The sequence below is a fragment of the Enhydra lutris genome, unplaced genomic scaffold (assembly GCF_002288905.1).
Source record: "Enhydra lutris kenyoni isolate GAN:26980312 unplaced genomic scaffold, ASM228890v2 scaffoldscaffold17, whole genome shotgun sequence".
Classification (NCBI taxonomy): domain Eukaryota; kingdom Metazoa; phylum Chordata; class Mammalia; order Carnivora; family Mustelidae; genus Enhydra; species Enhydra lutris.
This window is the reverse complement of record NW_019154101.1, coordinates 19984651-19993921: the sequence shown is the minus strand read 5'-3', so window position 1 is coordinate 19993921 and position 9271 is coordinate 19984651.

Genomic DNA, 9271 nt, shown 5'->3' with positions numbered 1-9271 from the left:
AGATGTTGACTCTAAATAGTTACATGAATCACTGCATATGTCTCTCAAATCATTCATGTAAAATATTTGAAAATGCATTTTAGATTCTTTGTCCTTTGTAGGGAGTTTTAAGTGGTTTAAAATATATACCTTTTTGTATTATTTGATGTTCATACAGTTTTTCTTAAATAGCATGCTTGACTTTAAGCAAAAGTTCTTGGACATAATGTATTCTGAATGCCAATGGCAGAACTTTTACCTAAAAATGCATTATTTACTATAAAGGGGTATTGCTATTGCAGGAGAGAGGCGATGGGCTAAGGATGAGAACTTTGGGTTTGAGTCCGGGTCTGCCACTGAGTAGTTCTGTGACTTCATCTGGGTTACTAAACTCGGGTAGAGGCATGTGTGTCAGCAGGAGGAGGAAAGGGAGTGGGAGGGAAAGGCATGGTAAGAAAATCTAAGCCTTCTTTCTCACTGGATTGTTGCTAGCCTCAAATCCAATAACATACTTGCAAGTTCTTTGAAACTTATAAATCAAATTTAAGTTAGGATTACCATGGCCAGAGCATTTACTCACTGCCATGTAGCGCGTTAAATGGAAACAGTGTATTGAAAGGTTAAAAGCTGGGTTCTTTGATCTGCCAATTTGGATGGAATCCCAGCTTCACCACTTGCTAGCTGGGGGCTTTCTGGTGAATTACACAACCTGCCTAAGCTTGACATCCTAGGGAAATACTAATTTAATGCACATCTTATGGGGCTGTGTTAAGATTAAATTCAGTGATATATGCAAGGTCCCAGGTGGGATGCCTAGCCCCCCACAGAGAAACATTCACTTAGTCTAGTATTATGAGATTCCTGGCTCTTGCTGCTCTCATGGTTCTATAGGATAAATAACCTGGAATATTTGGATTTCTTAACTCTCAAAACATTTAACTTAGGTCTCCTTCACCTGTGTAGAGAGCTCTAGCTGAGACACCACCTCTGAGGAAATAGAGCAAATTCGACTGTCATGGAAAAAAAAAAAAACAAAACGAAACAAAAAACATTAACAATAAGGATTCATGAGTTTGAGAGTTAAATCCAACTGGTCTCCATCCTGCCCTTATCACTCCTGTCTTCAGAACTGTCCCCTACAGGAATATTCTACTCCAAGAGAAGAATCAACTTCTTGATTCTGTCTTCTTGACTCTGATACCTGATAAGTGTGTCTGGTAATCTCACTACCTTTTATAAATTTATGGTCTTATAAATGCCATATATATATGGCATAAACACACACACACACACACACACACACACACAGATAGATATATAGTGTATATATGTATGTGTGTGTGTATTACAAATAATTTGCTCAATTTCATTTATTTTTACTTTTATCACCCCTTTATTTTTACTATATATCCTCTTTTAGATTATGAACTTCACAAAGACTGGACTCCTGTTTTTTTTTTTTTTCCTCACGTACCCAATATTCAAGTTCTGTGAATGGTCCAGAGATCAGTAATGCCCTGACATTACATAAACTTGGATTCATGCTGTGCCTCTTTACCTCCTTGTTGGGTATCCTGGGAAAAGATGCTTCAGTTTTCTGAACCTTATTTCTTTGTTCATAAAATGAAGACAAGCCTACAGAGTTGCTGAGAGTCTCGTAAATAATACCTGGGAAGCCCTTAACACATAATAAGCCTTCAATAAAAGGTCACTATCTGTTTCTCTACTTTAAGTTTTCCGTTACGATTATCAGCACCATTGGGCAATCAACGTACCTGTCCCTAGGTATTGACTCAGATTCCCAAGAATCAAAGAAAAACACGAGAAAGAAGAAAGATAGGCAAATCCAGGGAAGTGTGGAGGGAGCAGAAAGCTTTCTCTAAGTCAAAATTAGCAAACACAGAACAGTAAATGTATTCCAAGATCCAGAAAGGCCCTACCCACCGGCTTCCTCCTGCTGATGAAAAAGAACGCTGGTGAAATGGTGTCACCTAGTGGTCATTTTCTAATACCACAGGTGGTGACGATGTAAATAGTGGGGAAATAATTGCCACAGGAGCCTCCAAGAAGACTTTATTCCTGTTTGTCTTTACTGAGAAGGTGGGGACGCGTTGCCTGTTCCCGCACCTTTCTCTCTCACCCATCCTGAATATGGCGGTGGACAGTCTCCACAGATCTATTCAACAGCACTTGACTATTTTGCTTGTGACTTCTACATTAATAGATCCTCTCTGTGCTCATAAATTAGCTCAACAGCAAACTGTCGGCAATTAACTAACATTAATCACCAAGTAACAAAGGATGATGCGTCAACTTTTGACACTTGCCAGTTAAAGCGAGACCTTGATCTCCATTCAGAATTGTTTTCCCACCTCAAAAGAAGAAAATGTTCGTCATTAATGAAAGTCTGAAGAAAAATAGCTGATAGCGCAGTCTGCAACTATGTAGCCATAATTATTATCTTCTAAATATAATGATATTGAGGAGTCCTACGGTGCTCTGCAGACGTTCCGTCCTGAATCCCTAGGGCAGACGCGGAAAGCAGATTCAATGATCCCATTTTCATTCATTCAGTTGTTTATAGTAGAATCTAGGAAGACAAGCTAATTCCGCTCATAGAAGATCCTGTGTACAAAGCAGCATATCCTTCAGCCTTGAGGAAATGGTGCTTCATAGCTTAGAATTTTAGAAGAAGAAGGCAGTCCAGCTCCCTCTTTTATAGATGGCTTTCTATTTATCTGGCTCCTATTGGGTGATCTTGTGTTTTTGCCGTGATTGCTGTGTTAGGTTCTATTAACATGTGGAGCTGTAAAACACCTTCTACACTGTGTCATTTATTGGGGGAGAGTGGGCCTGGGAAAGAATTGGAAACAGTGAAGGCACACATGGGCCCACTGCTGCTCCCGTTTGAAAGGCAGGTTACACACTCCTCTTAAGAGAGAGGAGGAAGCGGCAGAAAATGCAGAACAGATGTGCCGCCGTGGGGGGCTCTGGTGGTCAACGGACCATGGTCTCAGAGACAGGAAGGACCTCCTGGCAGTCTGACTGCTCGCCTTCCAGCTCCTGGCCTCCCCTGCTTCCCCTGGGCACCGGAGAAGAGGGGCACAGGTGTCTTCCAATCCTGAATCCTCTTGCTTTAGGCAAAAACTGGAGCCCTTGGACCAACGGCATCCCTTCTGCTAGAAGTTGGGATCCATCTTCCAGAGATATTGGTTTTGTTCATCAAGTTGATATTTTAAGCTCCTGGTTTTGTCACTCTACTAACACCTTTGGGCAAGGTGATGCTAGCCCCAAATGGGTCTCCCTTCTCCACCTCCTCCCACCACCTTTTCCTCATCACCATGTCTAGGGGGACGTCATGCTAGGTTTTAGGTTCTGAGGAGAAGAGATGGATCAGACAGTGTCTACCCCAAAGAATCTTCCTGTCCTGTATCACCATCATGATAAAACTAACTGAGAAATATTCCATGAGCTCAGATATGTACTTCTTAAGTTAAAGAATTTTTAAAAATATTTTATTTATTTATTTGACAGAGAGATAGCACAAGTAGGCAGAGCTGCAGGCAGAGGGAGAAGGAGAAGCAGGTTCTCCACTGAGCAGGGAGCCCAATGTGGAGCTAGATCCCAGGACTCTGGGATCATGACCTGAGCCGAAGGCAGAGGCTTAACCAACTGAGCCACCCAGGTGCTGCAAGGTAAAGAATTTTTAAGTTGGAGACTGTTCCATAGGATTAGGACGGGGTGATAGGGCAGCTGAAGATTCCTGTCCAATTATGAAAACATTTAGTCACCGAAGATGGACATCTGAGGAGAAGATCTGAGGGCTTGCTAGAAAATCAATGTAAGGAATTATTTACTCAGATAATGTTAAACAAAATAAAATAAAACAGGAATGTTGTCTTTCTACATGTAGAAATCCCCCACTCTGTAATCCAGGTGGCACAGGTAAGATAAGGGAAAAAACAAAACAAAACCCAATCTCTGTCTTGAAGAAACATTCCCTTTGTAACGTTCCTTCCCTCCCAGACTTACTCTTCCACATTAATAGTCTGTGAGCTGAGTTGCTCTGTTTTCGCTGGGTTATACAAATGATCAAAACCTTCCTCTAACTCCCCTTGTCTGTCTAGAGACTCTGTCAGGGCTCAGCTCTGGAGTTTTGCTATGCCACTGAAAACAAAAGGGGTTACATGTGAAACTTGGTTATTTACTTTATTTCCTAATTCATTTTAATATAAACATAACACAGGTTTTCTGTCACTGATACTTTATCAACAATATAAGGGATGTAATTGCCAGCATTTTCTTTTTGTCCACAAGAGTCCTTGTGGCTTCTTTGCCTCAGCACTAGTGACACTTTGTGCCAGATAATTCTTTGTTGTGGGAGGCTGTCTTGTAGGAATTTTAGCAGCAGTTCTGGCCTCTGCCCACTACATGTGACCCCCCACTTTATGACAACCAAAAATGTCTCCAAACATTGCCAAGTGTTCCCTTGGGGCAAAAATCACCCCGAAGTTAAGAACCACTGATATAGATCGACTATGAACTTTTTTTAGTCTGTAAAGATGTAGCAGGCAGAAGCAGGATTTCTTCCTTGAATAGCTTAAGGGAAAAAAAAAAAAGAACTTGGATTTTGGTGTCTCTACTCTTTTCAGTCAGTTCCTAAAGCATACTTAAAATTGTTTTCAGGGCAAATTTTCTCCATTGATCTATTGTTATCTATACTCTTCCCCAATTCTTTACCTAAATAACAGTTTACAAACTCTATTCCAGGTACAGAATCTCATTTACTATTCACAATGATAGGAAGCAGATACTAATAGCCAGCTGTCCGGGGAACAGCAGGATGTCCCAGGAAGAAAGTTCTGGAGGTGGACACAATTCTGGAACCATGGTTTGCTGGCTACAAATGCTGGCTACCATGGTTTGCTGGCTACATAAAACAATGAGGCCAGGTTTTCATCTTCTGTGTCTTGTGGTTTCCTCATCTGAAAGGCAGGATTAGTACTATCATGAGGGAGGTTGGGAAGATTAAGACGGGGTGAGCTCTGTGACAATAGATGTCGCTAGCAAAGGAGAGACCCACTGCCAAGTTTTTTTACTGCAACACCAAGACCAGAGCATCACGTACCGCACCGTGCCTGCTCACCCGAGCAAATTTCTCATTCTGGTCTCAGATTTCTTTAAGGATCTGATCAACAGAAAAATCCTCAGAAGTAACCCAATCTGTAGACAACTTCAGGATAGTCACAGGTTCACCTGAAGTGCATAGTAAGCCCAAGGGAAGAGTCCTTCTGGCGAGAGCTGCTAATTTAATCTTTTCTTCTAATGGGCTCGAGTCAATGGTGCCAAAGAGTTTTTTTTTGCCCATTGCTTAAAATGGGCAACCCTTCTGTAGAGACAAATTGATTCCTATTTCCCCCAATGCTACTGATTGGCCAACAGATCCTTGAAATAAGTCATTGGTTTGGTAGAGTAAAAACAGCCTTGCCAATTTCCCTTCTTTAGGGGGAGAAAAAAGTGCAAAAGGGTAATTGGTAAAAAGGGGTCAAGGTCATCCAATATGATTAGTCACTCTACTAGTTTCTTATTGCTGCATAACACATTACCACACTTAGAACACTCTTGATCCAACACAAATGTATTATCTAACAGCTCTGGAGGTCAGAAGTCCAAAGCAAGTCTCATGGGGCTAAGATAAAGGTGTTGGCCAGGCTACATTCCCTTCTGGAGGTCTGAGAGGAAAACCCAATTTTCTTGCCTTTTCTACCTTGTAGAGACTGTCCTCGTTCCTTGGCTCATGACCTCCTTCAATCTTCAAAGCCAGCAATGGCCAGCTGAATCTTTTCTCATATGACATGACTCTCATACTTAATCTTCTCTTCCACATTCAGGGACCCTTGTGATTACATTTGTCCTATCTAGATAATCCAATAAGATCTCCCTATTTTAAATCTAGCTGATTAGCAAACTAAATTCCACATGTTGCATTCCCCTTTGCCTCATTATATAACATATTCACAGGCTCTGGAGATTAGCAGGCAGACATCCTTGGGAGGCCATTAGTCACTTTCATCTTGGTATTTTAGATGACAAGCAAGGAACAAGCCCTGTTACAAGTCCTGATCCATCTTTGGAATTTAGAAAAGCAACAAGTTGACAGTACTTTCTGAATTGTCGTAACAATTTATTTTTGGATGATAAAACCCCTTCAAAAATCCATTATCATCTTTACAATAGGGCCTCTCAGAAACTACATCTATGCAATTCATGATTTCTCATCAACTTAATGTCTTCTAACTCCTGATAACTTAGGCAACTGGAGAAATTCTTTACAGCTCACTACACAAAGGAAAGAGAACTCATATGTGTTTTGCAGAGCAAGTGACAAATACAAGTAGAGCTACCCACGAAGACTAAATAAAGCCTGCATAAATGAGGAAATCAAGGCACCGTTGGCAAAAGAAGAGGAAAAGGCCACTCAGAAAGGAACACTACAGGTTGAACCTCACTTCTACCATCTGGCTTGCAGTCCCATCTCTAGAATGTTCCTCATTATATCCTTCTGCAAATCAAACATCGTCATCTTTCTTTTTCCACTGGAACTTTTGTTGGTTTTTGTTTTCCTCTAGGGAATCTGACTACTTGGTCTCTGATCCCTCCTTCTTTTAGCACCATCTAGCACTATAAAAATAGCTTCGAGTCCATCTTCCTAACCCTTTCTAATACATGCCCCACTGTTCTTGGCATTCTTTTGGTGCTTAGTCATACTTAGTCCTGTTGTCCCACTCTCCAAAACAATTATTTTATGCCTCCACTCTCCATAACCACCCAGTGCCGCCTCCTCCACACACAGGTACCCTGGCTTCCTTTCCTTCAAGAAGCATGGTAAGATGACACTCCAAAGAGTCCCACTTTAAAGTTAGATATGGTGGTGTTTCTTCTTCTGGCCAATGACATGGAGAAGGGTCTGTCACTTCCAAGGACAGACTTTAAGAGGCAAATGCCACTTACCACCCCCCCCCCCGCCCCATCTGAACCACAGAGGAGCACAGAGCGCCCTCTAGCTTCCTGGATGAGTTAAAGCAGCATCCCAGGGCTCATCGCGGTAGACATTATCAAGAAACAAGGCCTTGGCATGATAAAGGGCTACAATACAGAGGCTGCTTGTTACTACAACATAATCTAGTCTAGACTTTGCTTCCTATTTCAGTGAGAAAATAGAAGTAATCAGAAGAGAACCCTACAATCCCCCACGATCACATCTGCCATTAATTAGTCACTACAGACTTTCTTTCCTCCTGTACTCTGGGTGAATTCTCCACAGTCCTAGGATTAATCTTTCAACTTGTATACTGAATTGCATCCTCTTTTATCTGCTCAAGGCCATCATTCCGGCGTTTGTCTCTTTTCTCTCTTACATCATCAATTTTTCACTCGCTACTAGATTACTGCTACTGATAAATAAACATACCATAATATCTTCTTTCTTAAAAACAAAAACAACAAAAAGCCTCTTCTCTAGTAGACCCACTGCATTTGAAATGAGTTGCAATACTCACTCCTGTTTTCTCTGAAACGATCCCCAGTTAGGACTCTGCTCACCCTTCTACACTGAAACTGCCCCTGTCACCACCACGAATGACACTGAATTCGCTAAATCCGGTAATCAAATCTCAATCCGATCCAAGTAACGTTGACTTGGTTGACCACTGTTGGGGGGGAGGCAAATTAATCCTCAGAGTTGAGTCTGTCTGTGCCAGCTGTTTACTTATCGCAGGCTCACTGTAGGAATTTCAAAAACAAATACATACAGGATAATGTCTCTTAATAACCCAATAAAGAAATAACATCCTCTAAACCAATGATAGATTAATCACACTATTGTTCCAGGCCAGGAAAGATGAAGGCAAATAAAGCCCAAATTTAGCAGAAGGGTACCTTTATACCAGTTGATACTCAGGAGAGCTGGGTTAGCCAACCAAACGCTGATGTCCCCTGTTACTAGAGCATGTTGCTAGGGAATGATGGTGGCCCTGTTGATGGGCAAGAAGATCTCCTTGGCCTGCCATTGCTTCGGGTTTGCTACTGAATGGCTTTTGCCACTGAGGGTCAGATCTGTCTTCAAAGCAGCAGGAGCTAATTGCCACCAAGGTCTTTTAAAAGCTATTGAGATCGGTAAAGAGAATCACCCTGCTCAGACCAAACACTGTCCCATAGTCCTTACAAACTCTCAGTATTTATAGTCTAAAATGTCTACTTGCCTTAGCTGCTTCTTCGTATGTTTTTACTTATAAGCTCCTAGGGCAGCTCCTCAGCAGCTAAGCTCCTGAGTGCTTATACACAATAGATGAGAAGACAATATCCTTACTTCATGATTTCACTCATTCACGCTTACTTCATTCTTCATCAAAACAACTTTACTCTTAAAAACAATTTCATTTTTGTCATCAACAAGCTGATTTGAACATCATAACCAACTAACACACAACAGCCACGTCTTCCTTCTCGAGGTATTTTCATTTGGCTCCTAGAACCCAACTATCTCTTAGTCCTCTTCCTACCTCACTGACTGCTTCTCTGACTGTTGGGTGACCTCAGTTACCAAAGATCTGATTCTCCAGAACTTACTCTTCTTACAGCTTTCTCCAGCTCCCTACACAGCAACTCCATCCTTTCAGTCAGGCCAAATTTTGTGGAGCCATCCTTCTCTTTGTCTCATACTCCATGGGCACTCCGTCACAAATTTACTAGTCCTACCTTCAAGTTGTATACAAAATTAACGACCTGCACTACTACCACTCTGGACCAAACCCAAATCATCTCCCCAGGGAATTATTTCAATAGTCTCCAAAATGATCTCCCTACTTCCTCCCTGCCCCATAGAGTCTATTCTCAATATTACCATCTCTCTTTGAGTTCTGTATGCATGTCCACTAAATGCCTTTAACAACGGGTACCGTTGGTTGTGGATTTAATTAAGACCGATGGTTGAGACAGACCCTGACCAGCGTTCTGGTGTAAGGGAAATCTTCAGTGCTTGAGATGTTAGGGAGGCACGATTTCACGATGGGATTGCTTTCACTCCGGAGTCCTTTATGGCTAGTCCCCAATTCTCCCAATGCTTTTGGCTCTCCTAACTTACTTCCCTTGTGCCTCTGTTAAAAGGTTCATAGCCTGTTAAAAGGTTCATAGCCTGCCCACCTTCAAGTAGCGTTCTTTATCCTCCCCCCAATCAGATGCCGAGCGGCTAAAAGGCAAGATTTCCGGGCACTCTTGCACAGTCCTTCCCCCT